We start from the raw sequence: 19,052 nt of genomic DNA on the forward strand, positions 1-19,052 counted from the left end.
ACCCCTTGTCAACGCCGGCCCGGCGCACAAGCAGGAGCGGTCTTCGACGGCGCTTTCGGATCTCGGCGTGTCGGTCTTGGCTCGTCGTCGTAGCAGCGCCGTGCCTCGTCAATCAGCTCCGGCGGCGTCGTCGTCGTTGCGTGCGCGGCGAGTGTTTGTTGTCGCTCCGATGTGTCACGTGTGCTCGTGCTCGCTTTGAAAGAGCGCGCGCGCGACGACGGCCGCGTGGGATCGTCTGCTCTCCGGCGTCCGCTGTGTTTCGCGCGTGTTTCGGGCGCTGCTGGTGTGACCCCCGCTGGTGACGTCAGTGTGGTGCGTGACCGTGTGTGTACGTCGACATTAACTTTCTGGATAATCACCGGGCTCGTTTCTCTCTCTCTTAGACTGAGACTGTCCCGTCGTCGTCTGCTGCTGTTCGGGCACTTCGATTCGGTGAGTTCAGATCGATTCATGCTTCCGTGCGTTGCCTCCGCGTCTGTTTAGAGCTGGATCACGTTGGACGAGCAGTCCGCAAACCCCGCGAACAGACTCTACGGCGCTTGCGTAGTCACCAACCGGAAACAAACAAAACGAGCCCGTTCGTCAACAGATGTTGCTTACTCGAGCGTGACCGGGTGGCTGGCCAACAAGTTGTTTTTCGTCACGTCTGCGCGACTGGAGTTGATCGAGTGTTAGGTGGTTTAAAAACCAAAAACAGCGCAAAAACACGAACAAGAACGAGAAGGTAAACGAACAGCGCCGTTTGTACGTCGACATTAACTCCAGTGCACTACCTTTTCGTTCTTGTCTGTGTCTTTGCGCTGTTTTTAATTTTTAAACTTTGAAATGCATTCTAGCCCAAACGTCAACGGGTGTTCGGGCCCTGCGCTCACGGCAGCTTTGGAATCCAGTTTTGTTTCCTTTAGGGCGGTCTGCGCGTGCGACGGGGCGCCTCTGCCACGTTTGGCCCACGCCGCGTGACTGACAGCTGCAAAACAATCGGCGGCTTTGCGTTTGCCGCTTCCTGGAGGGACCGGCCGTCTTCGCGAGTTGCGACGCGGCGACCGCTGGGGAAACAGCGCCTCGGCGTGCGTGCCCGTGTCTACGGCCTTGAAAGGTCGGACCGGGAGAGAGGGGCTGCTGTGTTGTCCTCCTCTCCCCGTCGCCCGCTTACTCACCTTCTCAGCTCGGGAGGAGGGACGGTCCTGTTGCAAGATTCATGGGAGGGTTCCCGGTCTTACCGGCTGTTCGGGTTTCAATTTCCAGCCGTGATAGCCTGATGATAACCATTCACCCGGCCGAAAATCTCTCGAGTGTTGTAGGTTTTGAGGGTCTCACTTGGAACTTGTCGCACCCGCCCGTAGCTCCTCCGCTTGTTTGCTGCCGCCGCACCCCCCCCCCCCCCCCCCCCCCCCCCGCGGTTTTCTTTTTTTTTTTTTCGCGTTCTTTTATGGAGAGATCGTGCCGTCCTGCGTGCAGCTCGTGTTCGAAGAACGCGCGCGATTTTCAAATCTGGGCAACGTTAAATAACGCTTCCGTTTCCTCCCCCCCTTTTTTTTTTTTTTTGTTACACATGTTGATTATGATTACTGTCTTCGATGTGCTTGTTTGGGGGTGTAAATAAAAGGCGCGTTTAGAAAACTGGTCCGAACTGAGAAATTCACAACCGACGCCTGTTAGGCCGGGATTTTTCGCTAGTCGGTCGGCTGTGACCATAGAGCGAATACGCTGCGAAAAAGACGCGTTTTTCACCGGGTGGATTTTGCTCAACAGGCTCAACGTCCGAACTCGGGCTCTTACACCGCGTGCAGAGTGATTCGTGCCGCCGGGCGAAGTTCGCAGTAAAGTGGTAGTAATTGGAGCTTGTTGAGTACTTGTTGGTGAGTCAGCGCAGCGCTCTTTCGCTCTAGCTGTTCTTTTTGTTTATTTGTATATACTGGTGCGCTTTTCTAGGCGCTTTACGTGAGTGGAACGTCAATTTCCATAGATGTCATATCGTTCAATATCATATACATTTTTTACCACCTTATACATTTCACATCAATTTGCAAGACCGCGCTGGTTTACATCACGCTACACACGCTATCAGTGTATACCCTAATCGAGAAAGGAACACTTCTTTTACACACTCATAAACATAAATGAGAAGTCGAGTACCATTCAGGTAAACATTTCTCGAATAAGGCTAATGAATCACAATTTACAACACTCTCGGAAAGCTTCTTCCACCTTTCAACTGTTCTAACAAAACATGAATACTTGTATGTGCCATTATGAATTCGCGGAACTGTCATAGCCTTATTGTGTACCCCCCTTACTGGTCTAGTAATACGGGGTTGTAAAAAATGAAAGCCGTTTACAATTCCCTGTAACGCCGGTTAGAGCGCAGCTCTTGAGGAGGAGGATGGAAGCGTACTGAGGGAGGGGGGGGGGGGGTCGTGTGACGTCAGGGGGGTCACGTTTCCACCGGGGGGAGGGGGAAACGGTTACGCCGCTCAAGCCGGAAACGGGCGCCTAAGAGCTGCGCTCTAAAAATGAGATGTTTCCACATTTAGTAAGTCTTTTGAAAACTTATAAAGAAGCTTTATCCTCGATATCTCTCGGCGGGTGTGAATAGGTTAGAGACGGAGCTGTTCGAGCATGCTACAAACGGAGTTCATTCGGTAGTATCTCGGAAGGATGAAGCGAGCATTGTATTTTTTCCAATTTTTCGATCCGATTCTGTCGGTACTGATCCCACACCACGCAGGCATATTCTAAAGTAGGCCGTATAAATGTTGTGTAGGCAGTCAATTTTACCTGATTTCTGGTAAGGCCTAGGTTTAGCTTCAAAAATCCTGACTTTTTTCGAGCCGTACTGCACAAATTATCGATGTGGCGATTCCATGTGAGGTCTGCTGGTATCGTAACTCCTAAATACTGAAAGTGATCAACTTGAGGTATGGGATCGTTTCCAACTTTATATGTGTAAGGGAGGTATGTTAACTTTTTTGCTGGTGGTACAATTTTATCTTAATTAATTTTCATACCCCATTTTTCACACCATTTCTTAACAGAGTTGAAAGACGTCGAGTTAGGGTTTTCTTGACCCATGGGGTTGCGTATACTTTAGTAAGAGAGCAAGCTGTCGTCCGCAGACATTTTAGATGTAACGTTAGGGCTGAGTTCATTAACGATATCGCTTATCTAACATAAAAACAAGACTGGACCCAGTACCGATCCTCGCGGGACCCCCGATGGAACCCCGCGAGTGGTCGACACTGCTCCGCTGATAGCCACAACCTGTGTTCTGTTTCTAATGCTCCAGTCGTACTGGAGCGACGAGCAGCCTCTCGGTGCTCGTGAATTGTGAGCACGAGTGATTGCAAGCCTCCCAACGAAACCTTCGAGTGCATGTTGGACGTGTTGGAGGCTTGTCGGTGTCGGCTGTTTCTGTTTGTCGCTCTAATGGGACTCGGACATGATAACGCGAACGTCCATTTCCGCACAGACCGCTGTACGAGGCTGTTATACAATAGTCGGGACATGTATGTGTCCATTATAGCGTTACGATGGACCGCAAAGGACGCTACGAGCCCCAGGAGTCAGTTCATAGCTCGGAGGGCGTCACGTGTCCTTCCGGTTGGGCGGAGCGACGCGGGGAGCGCGAAGTCACGAGACAAGCTAGGAGCTACGGATTGGCCCGTGTAGCTTGTAGCGTCCATCACGGACGCTACAAGCACTAGGCAGGCGGGACGGGAGGGGAGGGCACTTGAGGGAAGAGAGGGAGAGCTCTAGCTATAGTCGGTTGTAACTCAAGAAGATAGTGCAAGGGAAAGGAAGGCCGGGGGAAAAGGAAGCGGACGGAACGCTGGAGAGAGGAGTAGGTTTCCCCTTCTCTCCAGCGTTCCGTCTGCTTCCTCCTCTCCGGCCTCCCTTTCCCTCGCTTTAGGTTCTTGAGTTGCAACCGACTTTAGTGACACGGGGTATAAGGTGGCTGACTCCCAGTGTGCTTCACAGCCACACGAGTTCGGATGTGCTGACACGTCAAATTACTTCCCTTTAGGCTCAGCGGATCGCTTATGGACAAACAGACTCCTACGGTCGCAACTTCTTTTTCATTTCTTTTTTAGATCCTTTTTTTTTTTTTGGGGGGGGGGGGGGGGAGGGGTACAAAAGGTACGTACAAGAAGTCTGAGATGCAGCAGGTTTCCCTGCAGTCTGCTTTCTAGGAGGCAGCGTTTCTCGTTTTCTCTTGGTTCTTGACACTCCTTCGTGGTAGGTTTGCTCGAGTGGCCACGTCTTTACAATGTGTACCGCAGGCATGGCGGGCGATCCTCAAGCACCGGGCACGTCCTATTTTTCTTGCTCTAATTAGATACAACAACCGATCGAGGTGTTCGCCCCGACTTCACAGTGCCTGTCTCAGCGCCTGCCCGCTTCAGTCTGGATTAACATCGTACCGGCTTGCGGTCGTGTTCACTACTACGTGCAGCGCGCATTAAAGACTTGCTGCACTGGATAAATGTCTGATCTGCAGTGGGCAACAATGTCACCATACTCTGGCAGACTAAACTCTTGCTCTCTAAACAAGCAACGACTAATTCGTTTCACACTGCCTGCTACACTGCTACGTACGCGGACCGTACGAGCCATCGGTACGAGCCATGTTCCCCGACCGACGGAGAGCAACCCGACACCCCCGATTTCGCAAGCGGGGCCCCGGCGGAGTTTCCCTCTCCCGTCTCTCTCCTGGCTGAAACATAAGCAGCAGCGGATCACCGACGCTCTTCGGCACGCAGAAGATGCTCTGTGCTGGTTTTGACTTGACGCCTTTCTTTCGCTATAATAAACACAGTTAACCGCACCTTGACTCAGCCACCGTCACTCATAAAGTAGTCACTTCAATGGCGACGAGAACAACGATATCGAAGCCCTCATCCAGATGCCCAACATCTGACAAGGCAAGTCCCGACGGTTTGTGATTTCTTCTCGGAAAGAACTCTAAAGTGAAAGAAAGATGGCGACTATCGGCACCGCCCCAGCGTACGACGCGGAAGTGGAGCCATGGGCGAACTACGCAGAACGCTTGGAGCAGTTCTTCGTCGGTAATCGGATTATCGACGACAAGCAGAAGACCGGGATCTTTCTGTCTTGCGTAGGACCGAAGACCTACGGGTTACTTCGAAGTTTATTGACTCCCATAAAGCCAAGCACAAAGACCTTCGAGGAGCTCCTGGGGACCCTCAACCAACACTTCTCACCGAGACCATCCGAAATAATGGAACGGTATAAGTTCAATAGCCGCTCCCAGCAAAAGGAGGAAACTATTTCGGAATTTCTGGCAGCTCTCCGGAAACTCACCGAGTTCTGCAACTTCGGCGACACCCTCGACGTCATGATCCGGGATCGACTGGTCTGTGGTGTGCGCGATGTAGGAGTGCAGAAGAGACTGCTGGCAGAGTCAGCGCTGACCTTGGAAAAAGCAAGCGCAACCTATGCCGCCCTCAAGGGAGCCACTGTCGTGGCCAGCAGCGACCATACCCTGGTCAAGAATCCATATCGACTATGCGGGGCCAGTCGACGGACAAATGCTGCTAATTGTAGTAGACAGCTACTCTAAGTGGATTGAGGCTGTTCCGGTGAAGAGTGCTACTTCAGAAAAGACCGTAGAAGTAATGCGAGGACTATTTGCTCGTTTTGGAGTACCATACTGTATCGTTTCGGACAATGGCACTCCCTTCACCGGACAGCCCTTTAACTTCTGTTCTTCAGGATGTAGCCCATCACGGTCAATTCGGTGTCCAAGGTAGGTTACCTCTTGCCTCCGGAATTCGCACTTGTCTTCTCGAAGACGAACACCGCTGCTGTGCAGTTTTTGGAGTACTTTCTCCAAGTTTCGCCCGAATTCTTCCTCGCGTTCTGCCACCAGAATGTCATCGAGGAACACCTGCGTCCCCGGAAGGTCGCGTAGGAGTGTCGTTACGTGACAATTAAGAACAAATATAAGTTGAGCTTGGCGTTCCCTGTGGATACTGTACGTGAGTGAAACATTCAAGCGCGCTCTCTCGCGAAGGGCTGTAGGCTGCCTTAGCACTTTTGAGAGCGTGAGGGTGCCGCTTTGGCAGGGGCCGCGCGCGCAACCGAGGCGAGATATCGGTTGCGCCAGCGTCGGCGGCAGTCTTGGACTCTCCGGCAAGGCGTGCCCTTCCGACGCCACGGACGGGCTCGTGAAGCAAGCGGCTTTCCCAACGACTCCTTTGTGCTCGGCGTTGGCCTGCCACATCGGACAGCAGCAGCGTGCGAAGAAAAGCGGCGATCAGAGCGAATGAGCTTTGTCTCTCGTAGTGGACGCTAATGTCTGCGGTCTCATTCAGTTGTACTTTTATGAGCTGGAATGTAAATAAGTTACGAACATATATGCTACGGTAAGCTATGCTATTGCTTACCAACAGTTCAGCTACCGAAGCAGAAAAACATATTGGCGCAGCTGTGTTTTTCATTTTGAGCCCTTCTCGTGCCAGAGTTAGAGGTAGACACGTAGCGCTAGTGTCTCTACGAAATGATCGCACATTTTTGTACTTGCCACCGTACTATTTAAAAGTCAATGTAAACAAACACATCTACGACTAGTTGCTTCATAAATATAACTATACTCGTTTTCACCTCAAGAACCGCAGTAAAAATAGTCCTGCTCCTCGCGGAACGTTACTACTTTCCCCCTTTATGTAGAAAACTATGATGTATTTAGGTGAATTTTTAATTAGATATATGTGTTACCTTATCAAGACGTACACGTTTCAAACGCCAAAAGCATCGCTTCTTCCTCCGACAACCAACTCTTGAAAGAACTGCTTCGCGCGGAGCATGAACAATGCGAATAGCTTCCTCGGTGACAGGTGAGTTGTGGGGAAAGTCCTTTCCCTTTTTACTTTAGCTGAGCGAACGCCGAAGAGGAGGTCACCTTCCGTCCATCGCCTGTCCCTTTGTCTTCAATGTTTGCGACATTGAGTACAGACACTTTCGAAACTGTCGCGAAGGCTGTTCAGACGTTCTCTTCCGTGTCTGTTCCTTCGACTAAAAGTACTTTTTCCTGTTCTGCACCGCAGTCTCGGGTGTTAAACGCCATGATTAGGCGAAAAGCATTTTCGGCGAGAACCGTAGTCGTTCCCCGGGCGGCGGAGAGAGATGCGTCGAAATACGAAGACCGGAAGCGGGCGGGAGATAGGCCACACAAACAAGGGGACGCGCCGGAAGTCACTTCCGGAGTCCCTCTCCCTTTTCGTGATTTTTTCGGGTCTCGACCCACCCACGAGGAAAAAGCGGCGCCTCGAGCTCAAGACCTCGAAATTTCACACGAGAAATTGGCCTTGCCCTCTTCCCTCTCTCCGGGAAGAGGGGGAGAGTGCGATCGGGAGGCAGGGCGGGGAGGGGGCTCTGGTGTCGATGCTGTCTTTCACAAAGGCGCTGATTTAAATTCACCCGCCCGCTTTTGCACGCACGGCGTGGTTTTTGATCTTCCTGTTTTCCGCTCCGTGGTGTGATTTATGACCTGAGAAGAGAGTGATCGGGAAAAGTGTCTACAAGGACGCCATATTTGAGGGCGATGTTTAGAGTGCATGCTCAAAACGAGCGTATACATTAATGGGCTGCTAAGACCGGCAATCTTGATGGTTAGGAATGCACGTTGTATAAGAACTGCGAAAGCTCGCTGTTAGCACGCGCTCATCAGTTGCGCACACAGCTGGCCGCCACTCGATTCGATTCGTGGCCATGAAAAGGGAGCGTTTTCACTTTTCGAGCCAACAAAATGGAGTGCGCTCAGAGAGTTACTAGATGACGAATTTTGAAAAGATCCAGGTGTGCGTTAACTACAGGCTCAGTCAACCGACGTTCTCGCACCAGGGGATTTCGGGAAGAAATTGCGACCGAGGAAGGGTGATTCGTCCGCTGCCAAGTGTCGTTACAGCCTGCAAAGAAAAGAAAGCACACCTGTCTTGAGCTAACGGGAGATAAAAAATTACCGTTCGTCTGATACATGAATTTAAACCCTTGGGCAAAACAAACCCGCGTTGTTTTTTTTTTTTTTTTTTTTGTTCTTTTTTACGTTCGCCGGGTCACGAAGGAGAGTGACCAACGAGGTTTGCTTTGGGAATGCCCTTTTCCCTCTATCACAAACTGACAGCGGAAGAAGATTCACCGGGAAACAGCTGAGCACGTCCGTGATGACGAGGTCTTTGTCCCGTTTGTTAAGTTCAAAATTGCTCATTCGCCGGCAAGTGTTGCTTCTCAAAAAGAGCTGATGACACGCCGAACTAGCAGCGTGAACGCACTTTGATTCTTTCGCTGCGACTGTCCTCTAAGATAGCCGTCCTCCGCTTTCTGTCACCCGAGGCATCCGCGATGCCCATGGGAACCGTCTGGAAGGTGAGGGGGGGGGGGGGGGGGGGGCTCCGGGAGAACGCTGCCGGACCCATCCCAGCGTCTGGGCGGCTCGCCTCTAGCGACTCGCACAAAGAGCCGCGGAGGGAACGACAACAAAATACGCGCCGCGCACAGAGACGAGGCACGCCGCGAAAGCGTAGAAGCCACCGAAGAGAATCATAAAAATAACAACGACGTTAAGCCGGGAAAAAAAAAAAAAAAAAGCGGCGGTGGTGGGGACTGAGAAGACGACGGCGTCGTTTTCCGCAGGCGAGCACAAACACTGGGAAACAAGGTGGAACTGGCCGGGCAGACCAACCGACAACTACCTGACGAGTGTCACGTGTCGACCCCGCGAACGGCATGTCAAGGGCGGGCGGTCACGCGGGGACCGAGATCGGCAGTTGATTGGTCCAGGCAGTCCGTTGACTCCCCATCTGCTGTCGCTTTAGGGATCGAATCGAACCGGGAGTTGGGGATCGGGGAGACTCTGCCCCTCCGGGCACGAAAACGGGATGAAAGAAGGAGCGGCGGTTTAGTGGGCGAACTGTTCGCCGGACCTGCGGCGCCTGAAAAGAGCGTTGGCAAACAATCCAGAGAAATGTGGGGAGGGTAGTGCAGAAGGGCCGATGGACGCGTTCTTTTTTAGAAAGAATTTTCGATGCGGTTCGTAGGCGATGCACGAAAAAGGGCGCTTCGGGGAAAAGAAAAGAAGACATCTATGCGTATATACAGCCCACTTCATCGGCTGGACGGAACGCATAGCACTCGTGGGCCCCGGTCGAACGGAGAAAATAGCCAACTTTCGCGAAACTTTTATTCTTTTTTCTTTTCTTATTAATTTGTACATGCGTACTTTGCGGTCGCTGCGAAGTTGCCATCGCTTGGGGGACCTTGCTGGAATGTGGGCAGAGACTGCGAGGAAAATCTGCGTTGTCCGATTGTGTGAAAAGAAAAAAAAAAAAGGAATCCGGTGAATATGCTTGTCGGCTTTTTTTCACTCGTTGTCGCTGCCCGCGTGTGTTTGCTGTGTGTGGATGCGTCGTCTTGTGTCCCCACGCGTTCCCCCGACGAGCGCGTTGTCCCCGGGTTTTTCCTCCTCGACCAGAGCGGGGCGTGGAGAGCTCGTCATCCTCGGGGAGCTTGTAAAAAAAAGTGTGGATCCTCGCAGGGCGTTACTAATACTCCCTTTCATGGGGTGAGTTAAAAGTATGTGGAAATTTGAGATCAGTTACTTGTTATTATATCAACACGACGCCGTTTCAAGCTTAGAAAGCAGTGTTTCTTTTGCTTGTTTGTTTAATCAAACCATGAAGCTTGTAAGGATTAGTTCGCGCTGAAGGCACACGTTACGTAAAAACTTCTTTCTCTCTCTCTCTCTCTCTTTTTAGTTTTTGGGCCTTTGCTCTCCTCTCCGAAAGTCCTCTTTTCCTCGCGCTGGGGAGCGGGATTCGCTCTTCTCTCGTTTCGATGCGTAGACGACGCCGATAGTGGATATGAAACTTCCGCTCATTTGATCCTCGTTGATGGAGAGAGACCTGCTTCGGATCTGCGCTAAGACAAGGCACCTGCTTCTTAAACAGAGGTTTAAGAGAAGGGACTCAAGACGGCTCGATAATTGGCATCGTAAATCCTATGGGCAAGCAAATTTGGCATCTAGTTTCAGCATTCATTCGAGTGCGGGTAGCTCGGTGGGTTCTCTGGATCATAATACTCAGGTCTTATTCTTAAAGGGGCCGTGTAAAGAAGGATATTCGGTAGGAATATGTTTCTCTTTACACGAGCTTCCTGGCACTAGTGCGAGCCGGTGTACTCGCACAAACGCCACTGACCTGGAAGCTTCTCTGCCGCCGCGTAAGTTCAAGAATGAAAGACGACGTTTTCTTTCAGCCTTCGCGAAACTCGATGACGAAGTTGTGGGGATAGCATTATGCCGAGCGCAAGTTCGTCTGCTTCTTTTTGCGGGGGATGTGAGGACGTCAGAACGACGCTGAGCTACGATTGATTCCGATTGGAATGATAGCGGGTAGATCTCGAGGCAGCTTGTTTTGACGTCTCTACCCACTATCCTTCAATCAGAGCCAATCAGAGCTCGGCCTTCTGACGTCACCACAACCCGTGCAAAAGAAGCAGACGAACTTCCGCTCCGCATGGCTTTGTCAGCAATGCGATCCCTAGAATTTCGTTACCAAGCTTTATGAACAGTGGACACGAGCACTTCGTGAGCATTCGATTTGGGCTCGTGACAATCAATGCCTCGACGTGCACTCGGGTATTGGCTCGGGCCCAATCGGTGCGATCACGAGAATAGACGAACCTTAACAATTTGTTGAAGTCAGCGCGTGCCGCGCATTGGCAGCCTTAGCGCATGGCATGGGGAGGGGGGGGGGGGGGGGGGGGAGGCGAGCGACGTTACTTGTTTGATTCCTTTTTCGCATTTCTTGTGCGATTGCCACTGCGCGGAGAAAATAAGTCAACGCGGGTTTCATAGGTTATGAATGTCAACTGATCATTTTAAGGGGTATTTACTGAAAATACAAATATTGTTGCCTCGCCCTTAAAGGACCGTTTACACTAAAGTAGTTCACACATCAGAGTTTCCTTACGACGGTTAGACGTTACGCTGTGACCTGACCGTGTGACTAGACCGCGCTTCGAATTCCGCGTGCAAGGGCAACTCCACCTAGACAGAAGGCCTCCGTACGTGTCTTCACAGTCTGTCGATCGAGGCGTGAGATAGCGCACGAGTGCTGCGTCAGTATTCGGTTGGGGCTCGTGTCCAATCAGCGCGTCGAAGGTCGGGTTCGGGCCCAATAGCCGAGTTAGTGCCATCGGACTCTGATGACGTTTCATGAAGGGAGAGGAGACCTTGGGGAGGCCTTCTGTCTAGGTGGTGTTCGCTAGAGCCGCTCCTTTGACTGGTTGCAGCGCTTCGTATGGCACAGATCTCCAGGTGACTTGTGGTCATATCTCGGTGTAAGCGTACGTAAGATGCTTTTCCTATAGAGTTGGTCTCGGTCAGCAAGTTGACAATAGGGCGCAGGTGCGCGGCCACAGCGAGCCCATCAGACCCACTGAGCGAGGCACGTGACGGCGATCCTGCGGAGTTGGCTCACAGGTTGGCTCACCGGGGCCTTCGACCGTTTGCCGACTCGTTCCGAAAGCGAGTGCGGAGCGGGCTCTTCGGAAAAGGCCGTCGTTTCGTCACCGGCGGCAGACGTCCCTGCGAGGCGCGCGGGCGGCGTTATTTCGAGCGGACAGGGCGACAGTGCCGGGCGACTCGCGGCAAAGGCTAGAGCGGAGCGTGCATTACTCTCGCTAATGAGGCCGGCAATCGATGACGGCGCCCTGCCCCGGCTTGCTCAAGCGCGTGGCCAGTCTCCTTGCGCTGTTGCGTCCTCGGCCCAAACCCCAGAGCCGGGCCCCCGGCGAGTCTCTATTCGCTGGCAGCGGCAGACCTTGCTTCCAGGATTACGTCACGGTGACGCGCTGACCCAATACCGCCCAAAGACAAGGCCTGCGCGTGACGTCATCGTTAGTGGATCTCCGACTTGCCCCAAGTGGCAAACACGCAGAAGATTAACAAGAGACGCCCGCAAAGCATTGTGCGCGTCCGTCTTGGTAGCGCCGCGTGATAGCGGCGCGCTCGTTGCGGGACGCGCTGGTGGCGTTGTTTAGGCGAGCTAGGTAGCGCTGCGTGGACCCACTAGCGATTACGTTTGACTCGCTTCGACCGTCACCCACTAGTTGGCCCTCTGGCGTCCAGTGCACGTACGCCATCGGCGCTCACGCAGCATGTCGTGCACGCGGATAAACATTCCGTTTCAGCTTAAGATGGACCTCAGAGCCACCGAAGCCAACCCCGTGCCGTCTCACGTGACCTTTGGGAGTCACGTGATACGCTCACAGCGCTGGATGGGCTGGATGGTGAAATAGAGTCCGGTCGTGTTCGTCCGGCACACGCTGAGGTCTCCCTTTAAGGCTCGGTTTCCTGAAACCGAGGTTGCGCGCAATGACTATATATGGTCCACGCAACGGGCCTCATGGGCGCGTCCTCAACTTGACGGAGGTTTCACTGCACTTCGCAGTCTGTGGTGGGGGAAACCAAGTTGCGCAGTTCTCTTGCTACCCGTGCCGTCAGTGTGTTGGCGTGTCGGGGCTGGCCTGCCTTCCTTCCCGTTTTTACGTCATTATTGCAGGCACGCATTTTTAGCTTCATTCATTTTATTATTATTATTAGTAGTAGTAGTAGTAGTTCCTTAAAATCGCTTTGCAGTTTCCCCTAAACCATTTTGTTTTCTTCCTCCATTTATGGCGCGCTCATTCCGAGTCTCCGATTCCTTTTTCTTCCCTCGCTCGGTTTGTACGTGTTTTTCCCTGTTCTTTTTCCCCGTTTTCTCCAGACGAAAGGAAAGCAAAGCGGCTAAAGAGCGACTCCCGCAGTTTCAGGGACGGGCCAACTTCTCGGGACCTCGACGCCCGACGGCGGCGGAGCTTTCACTCGTTTGCATTAGATAGCCTAGATTTAAGAGAGGGTCCACCTTGAACCATGGGGAGCGTTCGCAATCTAATGGCAGACGCCTCCCGCGGAGATTGGTCGGAAGTGCGCACGCGCGGCGCTTCCGCGTGGCCAGGATGAAAGCAGACAGAGCCACTTGCAGACGATCAACTCGTTCGCCACCTCCTCTCAGCTCGTGTTACAAACGCAGCCCATACATCACGTGACCCCGACCGACCAGTTGGAAACCCTCTGTAATGTGCGCTCTTTAATTTGCATACCAAGATCCGCAGCGACAGATCGGGGCGGAAAGGAAAGGCGGCCTCCCTAGTTTTTATCCCCTTTTTTCTCCCGCGCGGAAAGAATTAAATGGCGTCTTCCCTAGTATGCTCCCATCGCATTTGCCGCGCTCCTTTTTTCTTATTTCTGCGGGATCGAATTCGAAACAGCGCGTTACTTGGCTAATGACCGCCCGGGCAGCCGGACTTTTCTTCGTTCTTCGCCGCGAGGTGTGGCGAGAAAAGAGGAAACTTTCCTCGGGCGTGAGGGAAGGGGGAGGCTGGGGAGCGAACCAGAGAGTGCTCGCGGAAGCGCACAACGGACGAATGCGTAATGCGGAAGTTTAAGACCGGTTCACACACTCGCGACGGCTAACGACCGTGCGCCTTAAAACATCTTACGACGAGAGAACACACTAGCGCCATCTATCGAGTGGCCGTAAAACACTTTCTGCGTGTTGCCTTTTTTTTCTGTCTCGCTCGCCTCGTTCTTTCTTTTTCGGCTCGAAAAACTTTTGACAATGGTTAAGCCGCCATTTCTCGTAGATAGTGTGAACATCTGATGTGGCAAATAGCGCAGAGGTTCGCTCCAGTGAAATGCAGTTGTAGGGTAGCCTCATAGATGGCGCCAGCGGGCCAGCGTGTTCTCTCGACGTAGCAGATCGCACGAGCTCAATCTTAACCAAACGCGAGTGTGTGAACGGGACTTTTTACGCGCGCCCACGGAGTCACTCACTCGTCGTCGGTGCCCATCCCCGCGTGCAAGTGCCGCGCAACCAAAAATGTGTTCCGAAAGCTTTTTTTTTTTTTTTTTTTTTAATTAAACAAACAAATAAACGCGCACAAAAAAAAAAAAAAAAAGAAACGCGGGAAAAAGTGGGGGGAAGGAGGGGGGGGGGGGGTGGAAATACACATTTGTTAGCCAGTTTTCGCTCTTGAGAGTTTGCCCCCGCGAGAGATGGTGTTCGTGAAGCAGCGGTGCCACGCGAAAGCCCGTTCAGGCCTTTCCCGCTCCGAAACCGAAAGCCGCCAAGTTGTGGCGGCTCTCGTCTTGCTTCAGCTTGTTTGGTCCAGGCCGGAGATCCACGAAGCATTGCGTCATGCGGAGGCCTTGTCGTCTAATTGGTACTATTATTGTGTTTCCCTCGTCGAACTTCATCACTAGTAATGTATTCCCGTAACGCGCTAACCGGGCTTCTTTCTTCTTCCTGTATATAAGAAAGAGAATGGGGATTTTAATCGCTACAAGGGCTGTGACCGGCGGCTCCATTATCCTTGAACGATGACCATGAAAGTAAATCGAGAGTTCAAGTTAACCGTACGATAGAGCTTTGCATTCCAGCGGGAGCTGGGGCGTCACTTTGGAGCATCGATTGAGCACGCGCCCGGCTATTCGCAGCTTACGGTCTTCTGGGCCCGTTTTCTCGAACTCGAACCGTGGTTTAAAGTTAACTATTGCACCTAGAAGGGGGAATTCTAGGTCACATGACTGGGAGAGCAGGGGCTCCGAGGGAGGAGCAGAACCTAGAAGCAAAATGGCCGCGGCGTCGCTTAATGAGGGCTAATAGTTCTGCTTGGTTCTACTGAACATTCATTTCGATCCGGCTGTTATATTAATGACGCACTATCAACCTATTAGCACGTCAAGCAAAGCGATAGTTCAGAGGGACTACTAATTTAACCGACGGCAGCATTCCGCGAACGCATCACTCTTCAGCAGTCCGGGATCCAAAACATATGACGGTACATAAGCCTTGCAGGTGTTTTTATGGTGAGTAAAAAAATGTTTTCCGAACGAGTGTTGGTACATATTTATATTAAGACGTTTAATTTGTTACACTATGCACGCCAACTCGTGAGCAGCGATTACTTTGCGGATAAAGGGGGTTATCCTCAATAAAGTCTTCGTTCCGGGTGAACAGCTGAGACATTGTACTGTTTTTTTGTTCACGGTGCGCCGACAGTATGCCGACAGCATCGAGGTTTCTACATATCCCGGTGGCCAACAATTCAACGGTGACGAGAAGCTTAGCTTCTCGTCACCGGTGGATCGGTTGGGCAAACGGAAGAGAGGGCAAACCGTTGAGATCAGCAGGAATCGCAGAAACGTGCGTCGCAAGGAACAAAAACGAGACTACAGCACCGGCGTTGCCAGACTGGAAGGAACACGGGAAAGTTATGCGTTGTTTATGGCGAAACATACTGAAGGAAATGTTTCTTACATTTTCGAATATTCGTCCACAAACTGTAGCATAGTAGCTAAACTTTCTTCGTACCATCGGAAGCAAATAAATTGGTCTTTAAGTACAACATTACTATATTTTGACTTAAAATACCATACTGTATCGATGACAACCAGCGGAAAAAGAGGATAAACAAAAGGACTGGCTTGTTTCACCGATAGATGGCGCATCTTATTGCCCAATCAAAAATAATTATTGTTGTTCTATATCCAGCCGTTTATTACAGTACCTAGGTACTTTTTCCTTCCTAGGCACCGTGGTTTACCAAAATGGGTTTACCATCGCTTCGCGAAAACCGGCCCTGGAGTTTTCGTAGATCGTTTTCGCCGTCACGCAACGCTCTCCACAACCCCCCGCTACGATAGCCGGAACTCTACAATCAAGGCCATGGGCGCGCAGGCGCAGTAGCGGCTTCTTCGTTGCGGAGGGCTTAGCGGAGGAGGAAACGCGGTCTACGAAAACTCTCTAATAGGAAGTTTCATTAGATAGTTCTCAAAACCCCGCTACCGCTACGGGCGCGCGCTTCAGAGTATCCATCGAAGTGGCAGTGGAAAACACGATTTACTAGAACTTTCTAATAAAAGAAAAACGCTCGCGCTCAATGTGCACCCACGGACGTCGCCTCCCCTTAAACATCAGAATTATCAAATACCTTAGGGAAATACGAGACACTCCCCGAGAATACATCGGAAAAGACGAGAACGAAGAACTGCGGAAACACGTTTGACGGCGGTAGCGGTACCGTCATCGCTTCCTCGACCCCGTCAACCGCACCAGATTCCGAGACGTCACCTGGTCACGTGCTCTGTCAGCGAGAGGAGGGGGTGGGGAGAGGGGCCTCGCCAAATAAACCACTCCACCAGGGGAAGATTTGGCGCGGGCGTCGTCCTGTCTAATGCAAATGAGGAGAGTGTCCTGTGTGCCCCTAGTAAAGTATTTTGATTTATCAATCGCAGGCCAGGAATATAAAATAATAATAAAATGGTTCTCCGAGCTGGTTGCAAGCGAATCACGCGGCCGCTATCCCGAACACCGGCCGTAAACATCAATGAAAGGGAAGACTTGACGGTAAAGCGAGTTGTAAAACCTATGCCAGCAATTAATTCGTCAAACAATTAAAGAGTTATTTATAAAAAAAAAAAAAACATGTAGGGTATTTCCCTTCGTTTGTTGTTTCCGAATACGGCCCCGTTAGCATCCCTGATGGCAGGGGTGTTTAAGTGCTTCGAAGGGGGGGTTATAAACGCCGTAAAATGACGCGAAAACGCGTATTACGCTTTGCCTTGTTTCGTTTTTGCTCTTCCCCTCTAATGAGGTGCATTTGCCGTCCGCGCGGTCGTAATAATGATTCATTCCCAAAAGGGGAAAAGGGGGACTGATTTTCTTTTCACCGGACGTCAGTCGGCGCCGGTCATTTGTGTCCCGCTCGTGGGCTCCGAACAGTGGTAGGAAAGAGAGCAAATAGTACGTGTGGTCGAGCCAGGGAAGCGTTCGCGAAACTGGCCGTGCTGTGAAGCCCAACGCAAGCTGCCAAGCAACTGGCCAACGATCAACTGGCAGTCCTTACCTCGTTTTGTCTCCGCTTCCCGCAAGCCCTTCAGATTCGCTGAGGTGGCTGCCTCTTCCGCAGAAACATGCTCGGAACTGCTCAGCCATCAATTATTTACTGAAGATAAACCTCTTTTTCTTCCACACTCATTAGTCCCGAGATATGAAACTAATGGGTGCGGAAGATCTTCAGTAAATGGTTGCTAGTCTAGCAGTGCGTTTGTCCTCTTTTTAATCCGTTGGCATTAAAACGCTCGTTTTGACGATGACGAAAACTCGGTGGTATTTTTCGTTTGTCAGCCCCGAGGAGAGAGGGAGAAGGAGTGGGAGGAGGTGACGAAAATGTGAAGTGAAGGAACGGGGATTAAAGGCGCGCGGTTGGAGCAAATACTCTTTCCTGCTACGAGCGCGACAGCCACTTCTCCGCTGTCGTGGAATAAGCACATACGTATTGAGTGTGTTTATACAAAATGTCAAAATTGAAGCCTGATCTTTTTTTTCTTTTTTTTTATATGGAATAGGGTGAAACGAGATGAGTGCCGTCTTTACCATCTATATAGGCTCGGCGAACATTAGACGAGGGGATAGTGGTGGGATTAAATTGACTAAATAACTAAGGTGCGTTGATTAACCTTTTATTATTGGTTTTAGGCGATATGCTGAAATTGCAGTATTGACACAATAACTATTGGTGCCCAAACCAATTCAAAGAGTTTGCCAAAAGGTAATGGTTTTTGAAAGAATAATCGATGAATTTTCGCGTTTTTTTGCCCGATATAAACATTACGCGCAAAAAGAGTGCCACAATCCCCGCTGACAATGGCGTTTGGAACAGCGACGTAGTCGTTTCAGACACGTCGTCACTTCTGGCGTTGGCGCACCCACCGAAGAAATGCTGCCGAAATAGTGGCGACATGATTGAAACCATTGTGTCACCTTTCCATGTGGCATTGCCGACAGGGCTTGCGGCGCTCTTTTTTCAGCGCGAAACCGCGAAACTTGATCGATTAATATCTAAAGAAACCACGACCTTTTTTTTCAAATTCTCTTAATTGGTCCGGCCTCCAATAGTAATTGTCATCAATAGTGCAAGCACAACACGACCCCAAATAATTTGAAGAAGTTAAATAGCATATATTAGTTAATTAGCCAACTTACCCTGACGCTTATCCCTTCATCTAATGTCCCCCGAGTCTGATAAATGAATGTTTGTGGCGTCACTCCTCTAACTCCATCAAGAAAAACTTCTAACTCCCCATCAAGAAAAAAAAAAAAGAAAAAAGAAAAGAAAAGAAGAAAAAAAACTTAAATAAAAGCTTTTTTTTTTTTTTTTTTGCGATGAAGTGTGTCGGTTTAGTTAAAAGAGGGGAAAAAAATCTCAGTTGTCCCAGAACGAGTTTGACTTTGAACCGCACACGATCCTACCAGGAATGCACGCAAATTATTTTTATTTTATTTGTTTGCTCCCTACAATTAGTAAAGCAGACGCCATTTTATTTAATTCCAGCCTGGTTATAGTCTTGCGGCGGTACAAGCGGATCACTGGTACAGAGTCCGTTTTAACGGAGGCCAAATTGGGATTTGCGTGGCGTCGCTGTCGGGTTGCGTTGCCGTCGCATCGCCTTACGGTGCCGCCCTCAGCTAAACGTAGCGGGCTAACTTACTGCTAATTTTGGCAGAACGCCAACATAGGTATCATGGGTGATTCCTGTACGGGTCATCTGACAATGTGACGCGCATGAGGTCACGGCGTCACGTGACTCACGGATATAAAACAAAGAAAAACACAGCAACGCAGATGCCTCGTCACGGAAATAAAACGCAAAAAAAAAAAAAGCACCAACCCGTAAGCGGTCTTAAGTGTCTCTGCCGAATTGTTTCTTTGGAAAGCGTGAAACGGCTTCTGTTGGCTCACACTCTTAGCGTCTTAGCTTTGTTCTGTGCTTCGACGGCGTTCGAATATTTCTTGTTTCTGTGTATTTTCCCCGTGATCAGTTTTGTACAAGAGCAGGCACGCTTCTACATGTGTAACAGTTTGAGACGTGCAAGGTTGTCCTACCCAAAACAAGTTCATTTCGCAGCGCCCTTGGGCAACGCAGGAGA

The 19,052-nt window shown here is 50.9% G+C and overlaps 1 long non-coding RNA gene across 1 annotated transcript in view; it reads left to right on the forward strand.

Moving 5' to 3' along the window:
- The first annotated feature begins 333 nt into the window (after positions 1-333).
- The window catches only part of LOC121837020, a 201,626-nt gene continuing 182,907 nt past the window's right edge, over positions 334-19,052 (forward strand). Inside the window, exon 1 of the long non-coding RNA XR_006078059.1 lies at positions 334-432. This is a non-coding gene — a long non-coding RNA (uncharacterized LOC121837020). The remainder of the gene's footprint in view (positions 433-19,052) is intronic.

Source organism: Ixodes scapularis, unplaced genomic scaffold, assembly GCF_016920785.2.
Source record: "Ixodes scapularis isolate PalLabHiFi unplaced genomic scaffold, ASM1692078v2 PGA_scaffold3__209_contigs__length_174095766, whole genome shotgun sequence".
NCBI classification, from domain to species: domain Eukaryota; kingdom Metazoa; phylum Arthropoda; class Arachnida; order Ixodida; family Ixodidae; genus Ixodes; species Ixodes scapularis.